We start from the raw sequence: 23,114 nt of genomic DNA, 5'->3' as shown, positions 1-23,114 counted from the left end.
ACTAAATGTTCCAAGTAATACTAATGTGCTTAGCTCTATTCAGAATTTTATTACTCCACAAAACTATGAGTTTCTTGGAGAAAATATACTATTTATCTTTGTAAGTACAAGAGATTTCTTCATTACTGGCACATAGTATGTACTCAATACATCCTTACAAATTATCGAATTATTATTCCTTATGCTTCTATGTCATTCATTTTAAACCTTGCTTTTTCTTTTTAGGGAGTTTGGATTGCACAAATATCAATAGTAAATTAGATAATATCATTACTAAGTACTGATTTAAAGCACTCTGGAATCCACTACACACGATATATACCTATAAAACAGCATCCACTCAAGTATTCTGCCTTTTGTTGGAAATCTTAGCGATGACTCTTCCGGCAAGCTAATTTTGCAAGTACTAATACAGTCAATTCAATTAAAAGCCTACATGTTGTTAGAGTCACCACATTACAAAAAAGATGCTCATTTAGTAAAAGAATTAAATAGCCTCACATTAGTAATAACAATTTTAAAACCCAATCCCATATTATTGCCCTTGGTTTAATTAATCAATCCCATTAATGTCTAACCACTTTACTCCCATTACCAGTATGGAGTTAGGGAGTGTGGTCTAATTTCAGCTGGATAGAAAAACAATGAGTGGTTATTAAATACGTGGAAAGGCTTCTTCTCTCCCTTGTCTGGCTTTATTTCCATATGTTGCTAGTCTCATAACAGCTCTGCTACTTCTGCCATGGTCTCCATCCTGCCCACAGCCTACTCTCTGTTATCCTTTAAAGCATGTGTCATATCACATTGCTCCTCCATTTCAAACTTCCAGTGATCCCTAGTGCACTGGGGGTAAGCCCAAAGGCTGCCCCAGCCACACTGGCCTCCCTGATGTTCCATAAACATCACAGGCCTATTCCCACTGTCAGGGCTCTGTCTCCGTGTTTCTGCCTCCATAAAGCTTTTCACCCAGATCTCTTCATTTACCCCCTTGAGTCTTAGTTCATAAGTGGCCTCAAGAGGCCTTTCCTGAGTTGACCCTATTCAAAAATTGAAATCACTTTCTTCAGCTTTATCTATTTCCCTTCCCTGTTATATTTTTTAATATAGCACACATATTACAACCTTAATAGCACACATATCACATCCTTAATATTTAATATAGCACGTGTCATCACACAATGCTTATTATATTTTTTTGTTTGCTATCTATCACTATCCCCCCACAGAAATTTTAGCTCACTTCAGGCAAGGATTTTTGTCATTTTAGTTCACTTCAGAATTCCTGTGCTGATAATATTATAGGCCGTCAGTAAATAAAATGATTCAATCAAAAAATAAAAAAGAAAATGCAAGGATAATTAAGCTAAATTATCATGTCCCAAGTTTTAAGTTATCATCTATTTCTATTGATGTATAATATTAACATAACTTTTCTACGTAGAATTGAATTAATGAATAATGAATTATAAGTTGAGTAAAGTCTGTGAATAGATATAATATTAAATAGCATATTTACATAAACTTAGTTTTCTTAATATTTTTTAAAGATTTATTTATGTATTTATTTATTTGAGAGAGAGCAGAGTGGGGGAAGTGGAAGAGCCAATGGAGAGAAAGAGAGAATCCCAAGCAGACTCCTCCCTGAATGAGGAGCCCAACGCAGGGCTCAATCCCAGGACCCTGACATCATGACCTGAGCCAAAATCAAGAATTGGTCATTAACCGACTGAGGCATTTAAGTGCCCCAGTTTTTGTTAATTTTTTTATGCAATCCAAGAGTCCCAGTTTTTATAAATTAAAGAAGAGGTACATATATCCAACTAGACATATTTATCTATATAAGAATAAAAACAAGGAGAGTAAAAGATATAAATAAAATCTGAAGATCAGTGTCAGACTTCAAAAAATTTTAATGCTCATCACAGTTTAAGAATTAACAATAAAAAGGGGTATCTAAAATTTTGATTATATTTATTGTAATATAAGTGAAAAAAACTTGAACCTATTGAAAGTAGTCAACTTGATGTTTTAGCATATGTTTACATCTATAAAACAATCACTAGCTCAAAATAAAGAATATCTTCAACATGCACAAAAATTTTCTTATGACTTTTTGTAAAAATCCTTTCCTCCCTGCTAACCCCATAGCTTAGTTACTGTCCCTGGGATCACATTATAGATTAGACTGCATTAAATAAATAAACCAAATTGAGGAGAATTGCCTACTTAACAATATTGAGTCTTCCGACCCATAACGTAGCATATCTATCAATTTATTTAGTTTTTCTTTAATTTCTCTCAGCACAGTTTTGTAAATTTCAGTGTATAGGTCTTTCACATCTTTTGCAAAATTATTTCTTTCACATTTTTTTACTCTGTTGTAAAGTATATGTTTTTATATTTTCAATTTCTAATTGCTCATTGTAGTACATAAAATGCAGTTTTTTCTATGTGTATTTTATATCTTACAGCATTGCTGAATTTACTCACTAATGGCTTCTTTAACTTTTTAGTAAATTATGGACAAATATGTCATCTTCAAACAAAAGCTCTTTAACTTTTTTTCATTCCAATTTGAATGCCTTTTATCTTTTCCTTGCCCTATTCCATTAGCCAGAACCTACCATATAACATTGAATAGAAGTGTTGTAAGCAGACTTGCCTTTTCTCTGATCTTAAGGAGAGAAATTCAGCTTTAATCATAAATTCAATGTCTTTATTAGACAAAATAATATTTGAGCTATTAAATATATCATCTTCAGTGAACTTTGGTAGCTTTTGTCTTTGAAAGAATTTGTCCACTTCATCTAAGTTGTTGACTTTGTTGGCATAAAGTTGGTTATAATATTTTCATATTATTCTTTAAATATCTATAGAATCTACAGTGATATTACTTCTCTTGTTTCCAATATTAGTAACTCATGTCTTCTCTTTTTCTCTTCATTTTATATTTTTAATTCTTAGTTATCTCTGTTCATTTTGGATAGTTTCTTTCGCTATGTCTTCAGGTTTGTCCATCTTTTCTTCTGTGGTGTCTAATCTGTCCTATCTAGTACATTTTTCATTTCACGAATTGTAATTTTCAGCTCTAGAAATTCAATTTCTAGGCCTTTATTTCCCTCATGTCTACTTAACGATTTCATTAAATGTAATGTAGTTCATAACAACTGTATTTTAATATTTTTCTAACATTTGCATAGTTCTGCATCAGTTTCAATTTATTGATTTTTTCCTGATTATTGATCATATTTTACTGCTTCTTTGCTTGACTGGTAATTCTAGATTGATTGCTAGACATTGTGAATCTTACCATAATCAATGCTGGATATTTTTTTATTACTGCAAATATTCTTGAACTTTATTCTGGAAAGTTCTTAAGTTACTTGTAAACTGATCCTGTTGTGTCTTGCTTTTAAAGGTTTATTAGGCAAGACCAGAAAGCTGCTTAATCTAGGTCTAATAATTCCCCACTACTGACACAAACCCCTTTTGAACACCCTACCGAATGTCCTGTAAATTGAGTTTTCTAGTATAGTTGGTCAGCCTCCCCTCCTGGTCCCATATGAGCAACACAGACTGTTCCCAGTAGTCTTCTTCTGTTGGTTGTTTTCTTGGCCCCAGGTAGTTCCATTCACATAGGCATTGTAAAGAACTCTGCTGAATACCCAAAAGGGATCCTCTTCAGATTTTCAGAGTTGTCCATTTTGTAGCTCTTCATTACTCTTTCCTGGGAACTCTACACTCCTTGGTCTCCCTGAACTCTCAACAGTGTGTCTATAACTCAGGGAGTTTTCTGGGCTTTGCTTGGATTATTTATTCCTCTCTGTACCATGGCATGGAGACTTTCAAGACAATGTACTATAGAGCTTACCCCATTTGTTTCTCATCACTCAGGTATCATTATCCTAAATTATCTAAAGTCCAGTGTTTTGAAACTGTTGGGTTTTTTTTTATCTATCTATATATTTCTACTTTTTTGTTTTGTTTTGTTTTGTTTTCAGATGGAGAGTTAATTCTGTTTCCAGTTACCCCATCTTGGTTTGAATCAGAAGTTTCTACAAATTGATTCTTAAAAATTACAAACAATAGAAAAATGAATAGGCTATTCAGAAAAGAGGATATTATAGTAGTTATTAAAAAATATTCACCATGAGATACAATTTTTTACCCATATAGGTGACAAATAAAAAATAGATGATGACTTAACTATTATTAGTAAAGTTGTAAGAAATAAGCACTTTAATATCCTGTTGACAGATAGTTGTGTGAATAATACAAGCCATTTTGAAAAGTCTGGCCATGTGCATTAAAATTTTCTTAAAAATAGGGGCACCTGGGTGGCACAGCAGTTAAGTGTCTGCCTTCGGCTCAGGGCGTGATCCCGGTGTTGTGGGATCGAGCCCCACATCAGGCTCCTCCGCTATGAGCCTGCTTCTTCCTCTCCCACTCCTCCTGCTTGTGTTCCCTCTCTCGCTGGCTGTCTCTATCTCTGTCGAATAAATAAATAAAACATATTTAAAAAAATTTTTTTCTTAAAAATAACGCATCATTTGACACAATAATTCCTTTTCAGAGAATTTAAACTTGGGATAAAAAGGAACCATGTAATAAAATGATAATCATAACATTGTAGTGGCAAAACAGTGGAAAACACTAAACGTCCACAAATAGGAGAATGGTCAAATGTACTAGTAAATCACATGTATGCTATGAAAACCTATGAAAAACGAATTAGCTACTCTACAAACACTAAGTTCTGTCTCATTGACCCTGAGGAATGGCCATGTTCAGTTAAAAGAGAAACTTGCCAAACAACATGAACAATACAATAATAATAATAAAATTTAAATAGAAAAAAATAAAAGGACCATGGAAAAAGTGAAAGAATAAACCCTATCCTATTTATTTTAACCTTCAGGAGGATGTGTTGAAGAGGTGTCATGGACAGGTTATTAACTTTGTAAAACATCATTAATATTTTTATCATGTTACTTGGTACACTAAGTAAGTATTCCTTTAAAAAATAAAAAATAACAATTTCAAAATCCCAGGAATGTTGCCAACCACTGTCCAGTATAACTTGCTAAAATACACATACATATTGAAAGAAAATCAATAAAGAAGGCCACTTTAATGCGTTTGTAATGAAATGCAGGAATTTAACAGAATATACTGTTTGTCTAGGATCGCAAGAGAAGTTACTTAGTTAGATGAATGATAAAGTACACTTGCTGAGAGGTACCGTTTAATATTTATTATAAAAACAAGGCACTGGAAATGACAGGGATATTTGATAATACTTTAACGTATCCTGTAGCTTTGGTCTGTGTTGTCATTGCCCAAGGTTGCCATGCAATTTAAGGTGGGACAACTGATTGGAACTAATAATCTGGTGTTTTATGTCTTCTTTGTCTGTCCATCTTTCCTAAATGAATTGAATTTAAAATTTTTGTCTTGAATATTTCTTTTAAACTTTCCTTTGCCATTTAATTTTTTTTTTACTTAAAAAATGTCTGGCTTGGAAATGGGTAATGCCACTGCCATCCTTCCCACTCCCCCCCCCCAAAAAAAAACTGTTTGGGCTTATGTTGACATTTTATTAATTTTTCTTTTTATGGAATCATTTGCATGAGTATCCTATTTCCTCGTAAGTGTTTCACTTTACTTTTTTCCAGCTGCATTTATACAAAACCTTTTTTTTTTTTAAGATTTATTTATTTTAAAGAGAGAGAGCATCAGCCTAAGTGGGAGCAATAGGGAAAGGGAGAGAGAATCTCAAGCAGACTCTGCACTGAGCACAGAGCCCGACGCAGGGCTGGATCTCATGACCTTGAGATCATGACTTGAATGGAAAGCAAGTCAGATGCTTAACCAACTGCACCACCAGGTGCCCCATACAAGGCCTTTTAAAAGTCATTTTTTGTTGTTATTTTTTTGGTCTTCCTTAGACCTCCATTTCATACCAATGATATTATGTTCACTAAGGCTAAATAAACACGCTCTGGCTGCAGACTCTTAGGACTGGAGCTTTTCCAGATGCTCAGTCAAGAATTAGCCTCCGACTTGATTGTTGGCTAAATGTAGTGTACAAAGAAGCAGCCTGAAACTGATTCATGGCTGTGAATCTTCCTGAATTCATCAAATCAGGGTTTGCCTACACATTCTCACCCAAGGCCTTAACCTTCCAAGGATAAATAGCCAAAAACAAATTTATCGTATTTCCTGATTTACTGTAGTCCTCAGATTGTCAACCGCTTTAGAAAAATAAAGGATAAAATGTATTCATGTACATTTAACACTTGGGGATTTCTTTTTAGCTAAAATTCTTCTAAGAAATAAAATGATATAACAGACTTGCCTTATCATTTCAAGTAAGTGGTACATCAAAGTAGGGGATCCTGTATTCTCCCTGGGAAAAATAATAGCTAACATTTATCACCTGCTCAGTGTGTGCTAGACACCATCTTAAGCAATTTACATATGTTTATTTATTTAATCCTCCCAATAGCCATACTATTTTGTTTATTACTGTTACTAATCTCATTTTATAGATAAGAACATTTAGGCCCCGAAAACTTAGCGTTTACATTAAGCTACACGGATCATAAATGTCAGCACCTGAATCTGACCCAGGCAGTGGGACCACACAGTCACATTCATAATTGCTACATGACATTGTCTCTCCAGAGTCCAATAAAGATCATTTTATTTTTTGCTCACAGTTTTAAAACTTAACTCTTCTAAATATTGGCGTGGCACCTAAAAATATCATGAAATCAAACAACTAAATGCTACCACCGTACAGTAATGCTACAGTCATGTTTTTATCTCCTTGAAGCTCTTGGGGTCTTGTATCATTTTTTTTAAAGTAGGAATTGATTTTTGTTCCAACTCAAAATACATAAAAATGGATTTTTTTTTTCACACCACTCTTAGAATTGTGAAAGGGAAGAGAAAGGTACTGAAGGGATATTTCACCCGTACAACCCTCTGAAACACCCAGTGATAGGACCCACACGGAAAATACCAGTCTTACAGCCCCCAGAGGGAGGGAAGGTCTTTTCTTATTTCTTAAGCAGGCCAGTCATTTTCAAAATTTGGAAAGATGTGACGGTTTGGTAGTTATTCTTTTTAGATCTTAAGTCACAGTGAACAGGACCAGAAATCATTCATAATGAGGAAATTAGACCAAAAAATAACCTTTTAGAAGAGAAACACTAAATGATCATGTTGTAGTCATGTTTCTACAAATAGACATTATGCAAAAACTAGACATTACATCAGAGCTGGGAAAAAAGGGGGTTCTTATGAGTTAGCTGGTTTACATGAATAATTTTGACATAACAGTTTCATCTAATCACACTGTGAATTTAGATCTCATCAAGCAGTCGATTTCCAACGTAACGACAAATGACTATGCTGTCATTTATTGCCCATTTTGTTATAATGCAAGCTACTCAACTCCATTTCTCTGTGCCCTGAGTCGCACCTCTCTTGCTCTTGCTAACCTTTCCTTACTCCTTTAGATATGTTTTGTGTTTCTAAAAATTTTTGCACAATCACATATTTTATGTAAACGTCGGGCTATGTATTTTGCTTTTCTATTTACTGATCCTTGCCCTCAATTTTTGTTGTCTTTATAATTGTATACAGTCATGTACACATAAATGCATACTTATGTCCAGATACAGAAGCATGTAAATGAACATGTGTAAGAATAACATGTGAACATGTGGTTACTTAGATGCTCCCAACATCGGTTGAGTTGTCTTCACATCTCCAGAAATGCAGCCAGGTTTTAAGTCCATTTGGAGATAAGAAAATAGATAGTTGAGAGAAGAAAGGTGACTTATCCAAACTAGAGCTCAGAATTCCTATCTCCAGGCCCAGGAAGTAGCCTATCCAATTTATACATTTATTTATATCACCTGCTTACTAGTAACAATTTATTAGTCAAACAGCTACCATACACATTTTACATACGTGTCAAACACACATGTTCACCAGCAGCAGCAGCAGCAGCAGCAGCAGCAATAATACCATCTTGGCAACAAGGGCAATGTGATGTCCTTTGATTTCCTTTTCTGTTTTCAGAAAGAACACAGTGGAAGTTCCTGGGTGGCTCAGTCAGTTGAGCGTCTGCATTCGGCTGAAGTCATGATCCCAGGGTGGTGGGATCGAGCCCTGCATCAGGCTCCTTACTCAGTGGAGAGTCTGCTTCTCCCTCTCCCTCTGCCACTGTCTCTGCTCATTCTCTCTCTCTCTAATAACTAAATAAAAATCTCAAAAAAAAAAAAAAGAACACAATGATTCAGAAGGACGGCCCCCATACAACCCATGATAATGTGTAGAACAAGGGACTTAGAGCTCTGATTCAGTAATCTACGCTATTTTAATGGCAGCATGCTTAGTTTCTGGATAAGTCCAGGCTGACGGGATCTCAGAACGGGAGGAAAATAAAAAAGGAGTAATTGAACTGGGATAAAGATGAGAAATGTAAGGGCACTTAAGATGTTTTTACCACGAAATCCTGCTTGTGATTTGCCTCGCATTCATCATTTAACCTTTGAGTCTGCAAATGGGGGTAATAATCCTCCAACCCTTCGTCATTCACCGAGGTGCCGTAAAGACGAATTTGGTCTCCTCCTGACGCACTCGGGGCTCCTTAGAGATCAGCCGTGCATTGCAGAGGTTGCAGTAGCCTCCTACCTCTTGTGATAAGCAAAAAAATAATAGGGTAGCACCATGATTTTTGAAGCTTGCATAAATTGTTTCACCTTGATGAATATTGTCTTTTTTTCCTAGCATCATGCTGTCAAAATAATACCCTGATTGATTTTTTAATAAACTTGATTTTTTTAGAGCAGTTTTAGGTTCACAACAAAATCGAACAGAAAGTACAAAGAGTTCTCTTTTATCCCCTGCCCCCACGTACGCATAGCTTCCCCCATTGTCCACATCCCCTACTGGAGTAGTATATTTGTCACAATTGATGAACCAACATTGGCATATTATTGTCCCCCAAAGTCCATAGTTTACATTAGGGTTCACACTTGGTGTTGTACATTCTATGGCTTTTGATAAATGTATAACAGCATGTATTGCTATAGATCGAATGTTTGTCCTCCCCACCCCCAAATTTGTATGTTGAAAACCTAACCCTAAGATGATGTGTTAGGAGGTGGGACCTTTGGGAGGTGATTAGAATATGGAGGTGGAGCCCTTATAAGTGGGATTAGTGCCCTTGTAAAAGAGACTCCAGGGAAAAAAGATGGTCTGTGGCCCTCAGCAGACACTGAATCTGCCAGCACCTCGTTCTTAGATCCCCGTCTCTAGAACCATGAGAGATAAATTTCTGTTCTTTATAAGGCACCCAGTCCTATGGGTATTCTGTTACAGCAGCCTGAACAGACTTAGATATGCCCCCCCCCCCACTGGAGTATTATACGAAATAGCCCGACTGCCTTAAAAATCCTCTGTGCTCCACCTGGTTACCCCTTCCTCCCCTTTTGGCCCCTGGGAACCACTGACCCTCTTATTATCTCCATAGTTTTGCCTTTTCCAGAATGTCATATAGTTGAACTCAAATAGTATGTAGTATAAAGCTGCTATAAGCTTATGTGTGCAGTCTTTGGGGCTGACCTAAGTTTTCAAATCCTTTTGTAAATACCAAGGAGCATGATGGCTGGATTATATGGTAAAAGTATATTTACTTTCGTAAGAAACTTCCAAACTGTCTTCCAAAGTAGCCATACCATTTTTGCATTCCCACCAGCAATAAATGAGAGTTCTTACTGTTCCACATCCTTGTCAAAATTCAGTGTTGTCAGTGTTTTGAATCTTTGCCATTCTAATAGGTACGTAGCCATATCTCGTTGCTTAAACTTAACAATTACCTAATAGCATATGATGTTGAGCCTGCTTTCATATGCTTGTTTCTAATCTGTATGTCTTCTATGGTGAAGTGTCTATTCATATCTTTTTTTCATTTTTCAATAAGTTGTTCATTTTCTTATGGTTGAGTTTTAAGAATCCACTGTATATTTTGGATAACAGTCCTTTATCAGACGTGTCTTTTGCAAATATTTTTTCCCAATCTGACTTGTCTTCTCATTGTCCCAAAATCCTGATTGATTTTTTAAATTTATCCTGCATTATTTTTCAGATTATTTATTAGCTTTCAAGTCAGTATTTGCATTTGATTCTGAACATAAAACTTCTTTGTAGGGGTGCCTGGGTGGCTCAGTTGGTTAAATGTTCGACTCTTGATTTTGGCTGAGGTCCTGATCTCAGGATCGTTGAAGAGCCCAGTGTCGGGCTCTGCGCTCAGCGAGACATCTGCTTGTCCTCCTGCTCCTCCTCCACCCTCTCTCTTTCTCCCTCTCAAAGAAGCAAATAAAATCTTTAAAACAAAACAAAACAAAACTTCTTTGTACAGCTTAGTTAAGCAGGAGTTGGCAATTCTTCCAATATTTATTTGTATATGTAAATATATTATAATTATATTCTAAATAGGGATAAAACAGAAGATGAGATATCTAGAAAGTTTGCGTGGAGTCCCAAAACTCCAGTTGTGCTGCAAATAATTTAGAGAAATAGCAAAAGTGATTTGGTGAGAGTTGAATTCTCTGCCTTCACATGCCCACCTTCACCTGTATAAACATCAATAACTTAGAACAATAAAGGCCTTTAACCCAACAAAGTTTTACAAATATCTTTTTAGCTTTTCAGAAGAAGGCCATATGAAAATTGCTCACATTAAATTCTAAGCCTCAAAATGGCTGATTTGCGAGGTTCAGGCTAATTAAGTTTAGAATTAAGTGTATTTTAGAAACCCAAGGAAATCAAACCTCTTGGAAGAATGCTTTTGTTCATTATAAAATCAAGATTTGGGTATGTATTTCTAATCTGTAAATTGTCTGGAGGGTGATAAAGGAAAGGGAACCATAGATCTGCTCTGTACTTACTGATGCTGTGGAAGCAATATCCGTGAGAGTGCAGAAGACAGCCAATTAATGGCTTTTGTGGTTTACTAAATGCCTGAGTAAAGTTGAGCTGTTTAATAACCACAAAAGCCCTTTACTGCCACTAGAGTCCTCAGACTCCAGTAGCAATTCATATTCTAGACCAGCATTAAAGCTGGTACAACAAACCAAAGTGTAAATCTCTTTTTAAAGCATTTTCTCTCTCCTCAAGAGGATTTGTTGATACTATTTTTTAAATCTTTTTAAATTTATTTTTGTTTCAGTGACTTTGCAGTAAAGAAGTACCTGAAAAGAGATGGTTTGCAAAGCAAAGGATCATTTAAGTATGTGTTTTGTGAAGAAATTATTACATAAATAGACAAGAATACAGCCACATTTCCATGTGCACATAGCACCCGAATCATCTGTATTCTGATGCCACAGTAGGAAAGTAAAAATTCAGTAGCCTGTCCTCCTTTTGATATCCATGGCAGACTTCTTCATGAGAAAGCCTTGTGGAGACAGCTTGGGGATTATTTAACTGGATTATTATGACCACTTTCTCATTTTCCCGCTATAGAAATGGAGCCAGAAATGACTTGTTCAAAGGCTCAAATCTAGTTTAAGAGCAAAACTTGAATTCCGCCCTCATTCCAACCTTCATTGTCTCATGTCCAGACTGCTCTAAAAGTCTTCTACGGTAATTGAGTTTCTGTAGAAGTGAATGACATCCCTCTGACTCCAGTCCCTCATCCACATTCCTGAGTGATCCTTCCAAAACCTGTCCATGGTGATGTCATTCTGTGAGTACTCATTATCTTGACACTACAAACCTCCAGTCTCCCAACCTGCATTCTGTCCACACACCCTTCTACTGTCTACCGCAGACACGATGCTTTAGGAAAATCGGATTATTGACTATTCTACCCTATCTTTTTCTGTCATGACTTCGTGACTTTACACGTTCAAATCTTCCTGGATTGTTCTTTCACACCTCTAACAAATTTCCATCTCTCTTTTTGATCCCTAGATGCCTTCATGTAAGAGCACTTATTTTCCCTCTTATGATTAATAGACTATGTCTTTTGCCTTTATTTTATTATTTATTTGTTTGTAAGCAGTGTTCTTAAAGACAAGCTACTTGTATAGGAGAGAATCACATCACACCTTAAAATATCCCGATTTACAAAGGCTCCTTGTTGGGGTGCCTAGGTGGCTCAGTCGGCTAAGTGTCTGCCTTTGGCTCAGGTCGTGATCCCAGGATCCTGGGATCGAGTCCGCATCAGGCTCCCTGCTCGGCAAGGACCCTGCTTCTCCCTCTGCCTGCTGCTCCACTGCTTGTGCTCTCTCTCTCTCTCTCTCAAATAAATAAATAAAATCTTTAAAAAATAAAAATAAATAAATAAGTAAATATAAGCTTCCTTGTTTACAGATAATGTTTGCTTTCCTTTTTAAGAATAGAGAGAGTGAGGGAAACTCACATTCATATCTTTCCCATCTCAGTGATGACACTATGATTGAATCAGTAGCACAAACCAAAAATCTGGGAGTCACATTTGAGTCCATTTTCTTCATAACTCCCCATATCTAATCCATCAGCAGTTTCAGCAAATGCTGCCAAATACACCCTCACGTAACCAGTGGCCCTTCCTCTCCACCGCTGTCCTCCGTGGTGGCAACAGAGGCCACTGCCGCAGCCAGGGCACTTACTGCCACAACAGTGTCGTCACCCTTCTGCCTGTTTCCACTCCAGTTCCAGTTTAACCCATCTTCCTAAGAGCACCCTGAACATTCCCTCTAAGACATAAAACTGGGAGCGCCTGGGTGGTGCAGTTGGTTAAACATCGGACTCCTGGTTTCGGCTCAGGTTGTGCTCTTGGGGTCCTGGGATGGAGCCCTGCCTCGGCTCCGCTTACTCATTGCAGATTATGCTTGAGATTCTTTCCCTCTCCCTCGCCCCCTCCCCCCACGCTCTCTCTCTAATAAATTTTTAAAACGAGACAAAATACTGGTTATTTCACTGTCCATTTAAATATTGCCTAGGCCATCTACTATACTTAGAATAAAGCCAAGAAGAGCCAGCATGATCTAGCCCCTGCCTACTTATCAGACCTAATATCACTCACTCCCACGCTCGCTAAATTCTTGACATACATGCACTAGAATTCTCTCTGTTCCTTAAGGAGTCTCAGCTTCTTCCTGGGTCATGGCCTTTGCATTCCAGCTACCTGGGAGACTAGTGACCCAGTCCTTGCATGTCAGGCTTCTTTACACTCAGGTCTCAGTTTGTACGTTACCTCTTCAGAGAGGCTGTGGCTGACATCCCATCTAAATCAACCTTTCCAAGCAGTCCCTTGGTCATGTTGCCCTGTTCCTTTTCATCACAGCATATTATCATCTGAAATGAGCTCACTTTTTCCTTTGCTTGCTTTTTGGTGGTCTGTTTCCCCACTTTAGAATGTGAGTTCAAGGAGGGCCGTTTTGTTTACCATATTAGCAGCCCCTAGAACAAATATATATACAAATAAGCATATTTGTTATGTTTTACATATATATTACTATATTTAATACTTAATTAAATATGGTGTTTAATATTTACTATATTTAATAATAATATATTTTTTCGCCAAGGAATCCAATAGTCCCAGATGCTCCCTTCCTGGCTCCTGGCCTTGTAGGTTTGTACAAGTTCAATAGAAATCCTGCTTTCTGTCCCTAGCTCTGAGTGGTATGAGCCTGTGCTGATGGCATTCTAGATCTTTAGAACAAAATAAGAATCCTACCTTCAGGCAAAGGACGGGAGCACTGTAGATAGTATGCAGATATTGCTTGATGCTGCAATTCATAGGAAATAAAGGAAAACAAGTTCTTCTGTTGATCTCCACCTCTTGAGAGCCTATAATTTCTCCCATTGGGATGAAAACAAAGTATAATCTTCATCACAGAACATAGAACTAATGTTGATGTATCCTAGAGCATGTCCTTTATAGAACAATTAAATGGTTACCTTCTTTCAATCAAAGTTTATAGAATAAATCTTAAAAGTGAGTGAAAAAAGGATTAGGGAAAGTTTGTGACCTGAGTGCTAATTTTTTTTTTTAAGATTTAGTTATTTATTTGAGAGAGAGAGGGCACACATGAGTGTGAGGAGGGGCAGAGGGAGAGGGAGAAGCAGACTCCCCACTGAGCAGGGAGCCTGTCACGGGGCTCAATCCTAAGACCCTGAGATCATGACCTGAGCCAAAGGCAGATGCTTAACCGACTGAGCCACCCAGATGCCCCATGAAGGCTAATTCTTAATACTACTTCTCCCTTGGCTTTCATGAAAGGACTTAGCAGACACAAGTAGTTTGGTAGGGAAACTGAATGGTCTTGAAGTACCCAATATTGGACATGATTCCAAGAAACTAAGCATTACCTTTACTCTGAGATGCAGGTTTAGAGAGGGAAGAAATCCAGGGCCTGAAAGGAGCCTTGGAAATGGACCATCAATCCCATGTTTGTTGAGAAGATCTGGTGGCTTCCTGCAGTGATTCCTTTCTACAGAAACATTAGTTCCGACAATGTGAGTATAGGTTCGTTGTGTGGAGAAGGAAAGGGGACTGCCTGATTTAGCTGACTCTAGTGCTCTTAAGGAGCGCTATGCAGATGGCATGTGGGATTAGGGTATCTTGGGAGAAGCCTGAAAACAGAGAAGTGTGCTATCCCCCTTCAGAGGAGAAACCCAGCATGCCAGCTGCTCTGCATGGGCCCGTGACAGCAGAGAACCCAAGACTTCCTTGCTTAATGATTTGCCCCTGACGAAGAGGCTGAACAAACCCACCCACAGATAAATGAATACAATTTATAGCCCATTAAAGGGCCTTAGTCACTTGAGAAGAAAAATCCAGCCAAACAATTCAACAGAGGGTTCCTATTGACGTAGAACCAGTGGGAGCAAGGAAAGGAAGGAATGACGAATCCCTCGCTCCTCTAACTCTGAATCTGTGTTCTTTTTCATTTTGCAATTCTAATTTATTTCATGAGACTGTGTAAGAGCTTTCACATCATATTTTGATGCATCTTCTAATACTCCTTCATTGTATTGCACTTGTATATTCACAAGTCCATTTCTTCAGCTACTGACCATGGAGCTAAAGTTTTTGATCATGTGCTGGCTTCCTTTCCTGGGTGTTTGGTAGCTGGAACTCTTAGCATCCTTCACCCTCACCGGATACTTTCACTCCTGCTCGCCTATGCTCGGCTCCCGTGCTACATTCACCTTTCCCACCTGGCGAATGATTCTGCTCACTTCTAATACAGCATTTGAAAAAGTGGCACTTTAATTATTTTTAAGGACTACTCTATTGTAATACGATGAAATATTCAGGAAGAACACCATGCAACTAATTTTTTAAAAGATTAAATTTGGAAGGAACTGGTAGCTGCAAGCCAAACAAAACGATAACTTTGAACAAAAAAAGGCACGCAGAGCATATTTTATACTCTTTTCAAAGAGCTTCAAAAAAGTTGCCATGGCTGAGTAGGTTGTTGCTTTCCTGATTAGAAAACACAGAAGGAATCACTACAGTATTTTCATTTGGGAAAAAAACCCAAAAAACTTCTAGGAGAGATTTTTCTCATGAGCCACATATATACTCTTCTAAGCTAAAACTTTTTTTTCTAAAATAGAAATGTAGGGGCACCTAGGTAGCTCAGTCTGTTAAGCATTTGACTCTCAATTTCAGCTCAGGTCATGATCTCAGGATAGTGAGATGGGGCCCCCTGTTAGGCTCCGTGCTCAGCGCGGAGTCTGCTGGACATTCTCTCCCTCTCTCTCCCTCTACGCTCCCCCACTCCTGCTATAAATAAATAAATAAATAAATAAATAAATAAATAAATATTTTAAAAATAAGTAAATAAAACAGAAAGGTAAAATTCTACATTTTTAAAAATAAAGTAAAAAGGTAGCAACCACGAAAAACATCTTTACAATATTGGGAATAAATTATTATTTAAATCAACAAAAAGAAAAATGAATTGAGCATACACTGATTCTGAACATATTAAGAAGGCATCCCTCCTTTCTAGAAAGAAGAACGTTTCATGGACAGGTGCAGGGATCTAGTCATCTAGAGTCACTTAAGTCCTGCTGGTTAAGAGGCTCTCCTCTACTGTGTCTCCAACACCTACATCAATGTCTGGAACTTACCTGCTGCTCAAAAATACGTTGAATAAATAAAATGATGATTTATTTAGCAAAACTCCATTAAGCACTTCTACAAATCTAGTTGGTTAGATGCATTACTATCTTGAATGTGTGAATTTTCTAGGGGAAGGCCCAGAATTACAAGGTTATTAATAAAAAATCACCCACATGTGCCGTAGTCTATCAATGTGTTTCATGAACAGAACTGGCACTCTTCTCTAAATGTATCCTATCATGATGATTTCTCTGTTAAGAAGAGTTTGGATCCATTTGATCAATGTACTAATAACTGTCATCAGTTCTGCGTTAGCCAAGATTTTGTTTATTTGTTTTTTGTCTTCGTAAATTAAGGTAGATATAAATGTGCCAAAGTATTAAATCAATGCCTATTTCAACTTAAATTCAGAAAGAGCTCCTGTATCATGTGTGCAGTAAAGTTGCCAAGGAAATTTGCTGAAGAAAATAGGGTCATTTCGACTCAGTATTTTTAGAATAACAATCCAAATCTCTTATTTGCCATTATTTAAATATTTATCTACTACCCGAAATCTAACTTGAGGTAGTGGCTGATTTTATAAGCCAGGATGGGTGAAGTTATAACAGCAAATACATTGAGTCAAATACACTGAAAAACATGAATCCTTTGGTGCTGAATCTTGGCCCCTACAGCTCATACATCAGTGGCCAATGTTTGCTAAAGTTTAATAAAATAAGATAGAAAATAAGTCAAGAATCCCACAAAATATCTGCCTAAAATCTGTGTAGGTACTATCTTATTTGATAATTTTCATATGGTTTATTTGTATGACTTGGTAATGGCAAAAAAGGAGAAAACATTCTCGGGTGACAGAAATTGCCATTACTAGCAGTTCAAGATACAAAGTTCACATTTTTACTTTGTGATGTTCAATGCCCTTTGGCGAATAAGCTTTATAAAGCCTTTATCTGGACCTTATGCAGAGTCATGCACCAAACAGATTCTTAATAAATCTGAATTGACTGTTCTTTGACCACATCTTGTTAATGAGGTTTCCTGGTACCACGCCTGGGTTGATTAAAACTCACCCTGTGTTGGCTAAGAGCTGTTATCTAATAGCCTACAATGTTTTGCTAAATAATATCCAACACAGCACTGGTAGTTTTCTGAAAGAGCTTCCTACCCATTCTAATTCAGCTACAGATTTGATATTGGCACAGGACCCATTGCCTCCCAGACTTTCTTGTTTATTACTCTAGCGAAAGTGCCCTAACCTAATTGTTTGTAGGGGCTGAGGAAGTCCCAGGTCTCTTTGTCATGGCCCAGACAGGTCACAGTGTGCATTTCATTCTCCCCTGATGTCGTCTGACAGTCTTGGCATTGGTAGAGCTGAATATACGTTCACATGTTACCAGTGGTTATAATCACAGTTTTAAATGGGCAGCACCAGTGCCCATCAGAGTCTCAGAGGAGGGAATTTGGCAGGAAAATAGTCTCTCACTGTGCCCCCAGGTAGCCTATCTACACCTGTCATCACCTGGCATCTATACGCAAGTGAAATAATCTTCCCAATTTGTATTTGGGCAAAATGCCATCCTAACAGATGGACATGAGTGTATGTAACCGGGAAATTATGCATATACATTAAATATGCAGACTATGAGCATGAGTCCTTTCTAGGAACATCCAAACATCTGTCTGCTCTGAGCTTTTGTGTATACTGTTTACACCATATGCCGTCACAGTGGGAGGGCCTTGTCGGAGATGCAAAAAGGAGCACGCATGAATTTCATGGAAATTGTTTCATAGGGCTCATTTGCCTCACCCTGAGCAAAAGGAATATATAACAAGTTTTGTGAATGTCTTTGTTATTATTTCAAGGGGCTGATTTTTAAAAACTGATTTTGGTAGCAAACAAGCAAAATTTTTGGACATTATAGGAAAAATAAAACTAAAATTTGAATCAGTCCTAAAAATGTTTTTGTATGATATGCATGTGTTGTTTGAGCCTTGATAGACTCATTTAAAAGTTCACTGTTACAATCCCTTCTGTCTGAAATCAAAGCTGCAGATAAACAAATCAGCATTTGTGAAGCACCTTATAACTCATCTTTAAGACAAAGAGTGTTCTTAATGTGTGTATGATTTATTTACTGCTGGTCTACCCAAAGTAGTAAAGCATTCTTCATTATTTTAAGTGTGAAATCCCAGTAATTTCAAATCTTATCTAAAATAACATTAGGGTTCATCTGTAAGTATAACTCATTTTCTTCTTGACAGAACTTTGTCTTTATAATATGGGTAGATTTTATTTAAAAAATTTTGTAATATTCTGGTTTCGCATACAAGTTAAATACATAAGAGTTTATTTTTTATATTTATTATTTTGTCATTTATTTATTATAAATAATATTTTTATATTATACTTATTTTTAAAAATATTTATTCTGCCACTTATTTATTTTAAATGACTGGGAATTAATTTTTCCATTTTTATTCATCCTGAATTGATAACTTAACCTTTCTTTGTCCCTTATGAACTTTTTTACATGCTTAAGTAATTATTTTTCTCTATCTCTTTCTCTCACAAAGGTCTTTTAATATCAAATAAGTAAAATAATACTAAAATAATATCATAAAATACAAATTATCAAAATTACTACTTATAAATTTACATTTTTACTTTTCAGTGAATGTGTGTCCTAGTGAATTGGGTGTAAAAATTATAAATACCATGAAACTATAGCCACCCATTCATATGTATAATTGTTTTATGACTCCAGAACCTTAGAACTCGGTACCACTCAGGTGAACTATGTGGTGATATATTTTTTATAAGATAACATTTATAAGGAAAACTTGGAATCTTTTGTTTACTTGTATCTTTAAGGTTTAATATAACTGAAAAAAATGATGTTATATAACTGAAGCATGAGCAACACATGCCACAACTAAATGTTCACCCGGATATACTAGCTTCAGATAGATTCATGTTCTAGCTATGAAAGATTAATTCAAAATTAGATCTGTGCTTAATGAAGACTGGAAAAAGCACTATAATATAAAATTGCAGAATTTAGAGTTAAGAAAATTATATTTATGCTATAAAAATAATCCACAGAATATATTCAATCTAGAAAATATTTAGTGTCAACTATCCTTACATATTTATTTGCAACATGTAGATGCTTCATTACTATAAATGCAGTGGTGTATATATTTTGGTTGTCTAGAAAAACCTGAGTTTTTTAAGACCTCGTCTTTTAACATTTAATGATCCAAACACTGTAGTTAATAAGTTAACTAACATCTTCAATGATACAAATTTACATTAAAAGTATGATTAGAAAATTTTTATCATTGCATTATTTTACTAATCTCTTATACAGTCTTTGTGCTAATATTCTATTATATTCTATAATATTCTATTACCACAAATATGTGCAGATGACTTTCAGATTTACTCTCCCAACCCAGATCTGAATTTCTAAGATAACCCTTCATGTCACTTTGGCATTTTAAACCTAAGGTAATTAAGACGAACTACAAGGGGCGCCTGGGTGGCTCAGCTGGCTCAGCTGGTTAAGTGTCTGCCTTCAGCTGCCTTCAGTCATGATCCCAGGGTCCTGGGAGGGTCCTGGGATTGAGCCCCACATCCGGCTCCCTACTCAGCAGGGAGTCTGCTTCTCCCTCTCCCTCTGCCCCTCCCCCACGTCAAGCGCCCTCATGCACTCTCTCAAATAAATAAAATCCTTAAAAAAACACCAAATACAGGGGCGCCTGGGTGGCTCAGTCATTAAGCGTCTGCCTTTGGCTCAGGGCATGATCCTAGCATTCTGGGTTCGAGCCCCACATCAGGCTCCTTTGCTGGAAGCCTGCTTCTTCCTCTCCCACTCCCCCTGCTTGTGTTCCCTTTCTCGCTGGCTATCTCTATCTCTGTCAAATGAATAAATAAAATCTTAAAAAAAAAAAACCAAATACAAATTCTCCACCTATAAACCTTTTTTCCCCTCATTTCTCCTCTTATCTAGTTAATGTTCTACTTCTAGCCATCTCTGCACCTAAAAATGTCTTTTGTCCCTACCTTCCCAGTAGCAGACTCCTAAATTTTTTTGTGCTCCCCCGTATTCTCTCTTACCCCACCACACACCTGCACACACAGCTTTTCATTGTTGCTGCAGTTTATCTGAGCCCACCAGATTGTTCTTGTCTCCTGCCCAAGATATGGTTTGTGTCTCTCCACTCCATGACTTTTTCATATTGTCCTATTAAGTGTTAAAAAATTGGGCAATATACAATTCATTTTCTTAAATAATATCAGTTACTACCCTTTTTGTAATCAATAATCAGTTTCACGTTTAATCTGTATATAACCATTTTTAAGTAAGAGAACAGCAAGTACTCCAATTTAATCAGAGTATAAGGTGTGTTGAACAAAATAAGCTCCACCAGCATTAACATTAATGCATTTATCAAATCTCTCAGCTTTGTAATGTTAGGAACTTGGTTTTGTCAACACTTTGTGTATTCATTTGTGCCCGCCAAGAAGCAGATGCCAAATTGGGATTATACACCTAAGAGTTTTGATGGGGAAAATGCTCTTGTAACAAATAAATAAGGGAGCCAAGAAATACTGGAGAGCCCTCACACTATAATATTTGACCAAAAGGAAAGAGAGGTAGAAGGGCCTAGACTGTCCTGGGGCAATGACATTAAAAGCAAGCTCAGGGGAGCCTGGGTGGCTCAGTCAGTTGAGTGTCCAACTCTTGATTTCCTCTCAGGTCTTAATCTTGAGGTCGTGAGATTGAGCCTTGCATCGGGTTCCATGCTTGGTGGGGAGTCTAACTGAGATTCTCTCTCTCTCTCTCTCCCTCTGTCTCTCTCCTCCCCCCTCTAAAATAAATACATAAATCTTGAAAGAAAGAAAGAGAAAGAAAGAAAGAAGAAAGAAAGAAAGAAAGAAAGAAAGAAAGAAAGAAAGAAGGAAAGAAAGAAAGAAGAAAGGGAAAGAAAGAAAAGAAAGAAAAGCAAGTTCAGCAAGGCTGTCAGAGAATCCTTGAGGCACTGGCAGAGGGGTCCCATGACTCCTAGGAATGGGCCTATTTTAGCATCTTGACCACATTTGGTCATTGACTAGGAGTTCCTCTTGGGGAGCATGGTCTTGGGAGCAATAGGATTTCAGAACAGAGCAACTGGGATTCTTAGTCAAGTACATCTATAATTAGAGGTCTGTATTCTCTTGACCACCACAACCATGGAAGATGATTCATTTCTTTCAACAGAGTGTCTAGCTAAGCTCATAGAAAACTTGATTATATATCAACAATAGTTATATTTGCTTACACTAAGAATTAACCCACAGTGTCAAATATTCATATCAATAAGATAAACAGAGTCTCTCCGTGTTAGCGTGTTTCTGTCTAGAAGCTGAATTCCAATAGCAGTTGGATTGGTGAACATAGAGTCTGAGTAAAATATTTTAAGTGGACAGTTCAAATTTTAACGACACTAGGGTATGACATTAGCTATACTTACGTCCATACTAGGGCTATACCTGCCCCCAAGAAACATGTAGATCACACCTGGGTCTAGGCACCCTCCTTTGGACAGGAGAGGAAAAAGGCTGCTGAAGTATGCCTCTCTGACTTTGGTCTCTCATGTTTCATGCTGACCAGCCCCCTCTGTGTTTGTTAGTTTTTGCACAAAACAAACCACCAGAATGCTGGCTTAAAAATACCACTGTAGTATTTATTTCTACCCGTTCTGGGGATGAAAAGGTGATTTTTCCGTTCTTCATCAACTTGACTCATATTGGATGGCCTAGGATGGCCTCACTCACATGTTTGGGAACTCCGATGGGATGGTGGGAGGGAAGGTGACTGAAGCCTCTCTCCATGTGGTCTCTCCTTATCCAGAAGGCCAGCCTGGGCTTCTTCACCTGGTGGCGTAGGTCTCCAGTGACAAGAAAGGGCAAGCTCCAGTATGGAAGCACTTTTCAAGTCTTTGCTTTTGTCACATTTCTTCTTGTCCAATTGGCTAAGACAAATCACATGGATAATTCCAGAGTCAGTGTGATGGGACCTTTTCAAGATATGGATGCAGGGAGGCCTGATCAAACTGGGAATTATTCTTTCATACTACCTGATTAATATGTTTCTCCTCCTTCTCTGTTTTCTCCCCAGCCTCCTCCTCCCACTCTTCTTTATGAGTATACACTATATAAGACTACATCCACATTATTACATTTTCTGATTCTAGCATAAAAGTAAAATTTACATATGTCGGATTCATCTGCAATTTCTTAGTTTTTGAATTTCAGTGTTGCCAAAAATGAAAATCTGTCTCATTTTACAATTCATAAGAACCCTGAGAGTTCATAGGTTTTCCTCAGATAAGAAACCACAACGATCCCCTTGCCAATTAGGCATATTACATGGGGAAATTAGGGAATTAATTTTTCATTTTAATGGTGGGTGGTTAGTTCTCTCAGAAGCAGCAATTCATCACATTCCCTGATCCTAATGAGACAATAGACATGTTTGTTCTTCAGTTTGGTGGTTGCCGGGATGTGAAAATTAAGAACTAGAAGTAGCATATGTATACTATACTGGAAACTGTAATTTTCTATTGTATAGCTCTTCCGTCGGCCTACTGGGCTGAGCCCATTATGAGGTGCTGAAGAGGAGGAACATGAAAGCAACATGTTAAAAATAAGAAGATAAATGCTTTGGAGTGACTAATACTTCTGCTTGTAATCAAGGCAATTTTTGGAGCATGAGATAAAGCTGTGCGTTAGAAATCCTTGTAGGCTGAAAGCATCCCTGCCTTTTTCTAAACAGAGGTGTGTGGGTGAGGACGCACAGTGTTCTGTTAATATTACCATGACACATACATGCAGAGCTAAACTGGCAACACTGGTGAGATGATACACCTGTTTTTTGGGCCCACAACTAGGCTTCAAACATCATTTCTGTCAGGCTGCACT

General features: G+C 37.3%; 1 protein-coding gene across 1 annotated transcript in view; it reads left to right on the top strand.

The window, feature by feature from the left end:
- The window catches only part of KHDRBS2 (KH RNA binding domain containing, signal transduction associated 2), a 539,039-nt gene that overhangs the window by 334,302 nt on the left and 181,623 nt on the right, over positions 1-23,114 (top strand). The window lies entirely within an intron of this gene.

Source organism: Ursus maritimus, unplaced genomic scaffold (assembly GCF_017311325.1).
Source record: "Ursus maritimus isolate PB19 unplaced genomic scaffold, ASM1731132v1 scaffold_29, whole genome shotgun sequence".
NCBI classification, from domain to species: Eukaryota; Metazoa; Chordata; class Mammalia; order Carnivora; family Ursidae; genus Ursus; species Ursus maritimus.
The sequence above is the reverse complement of the archived record's forward strand: the minus strand, read 5'-3'. Positions and strand labels throughout refer to the sequence as shown.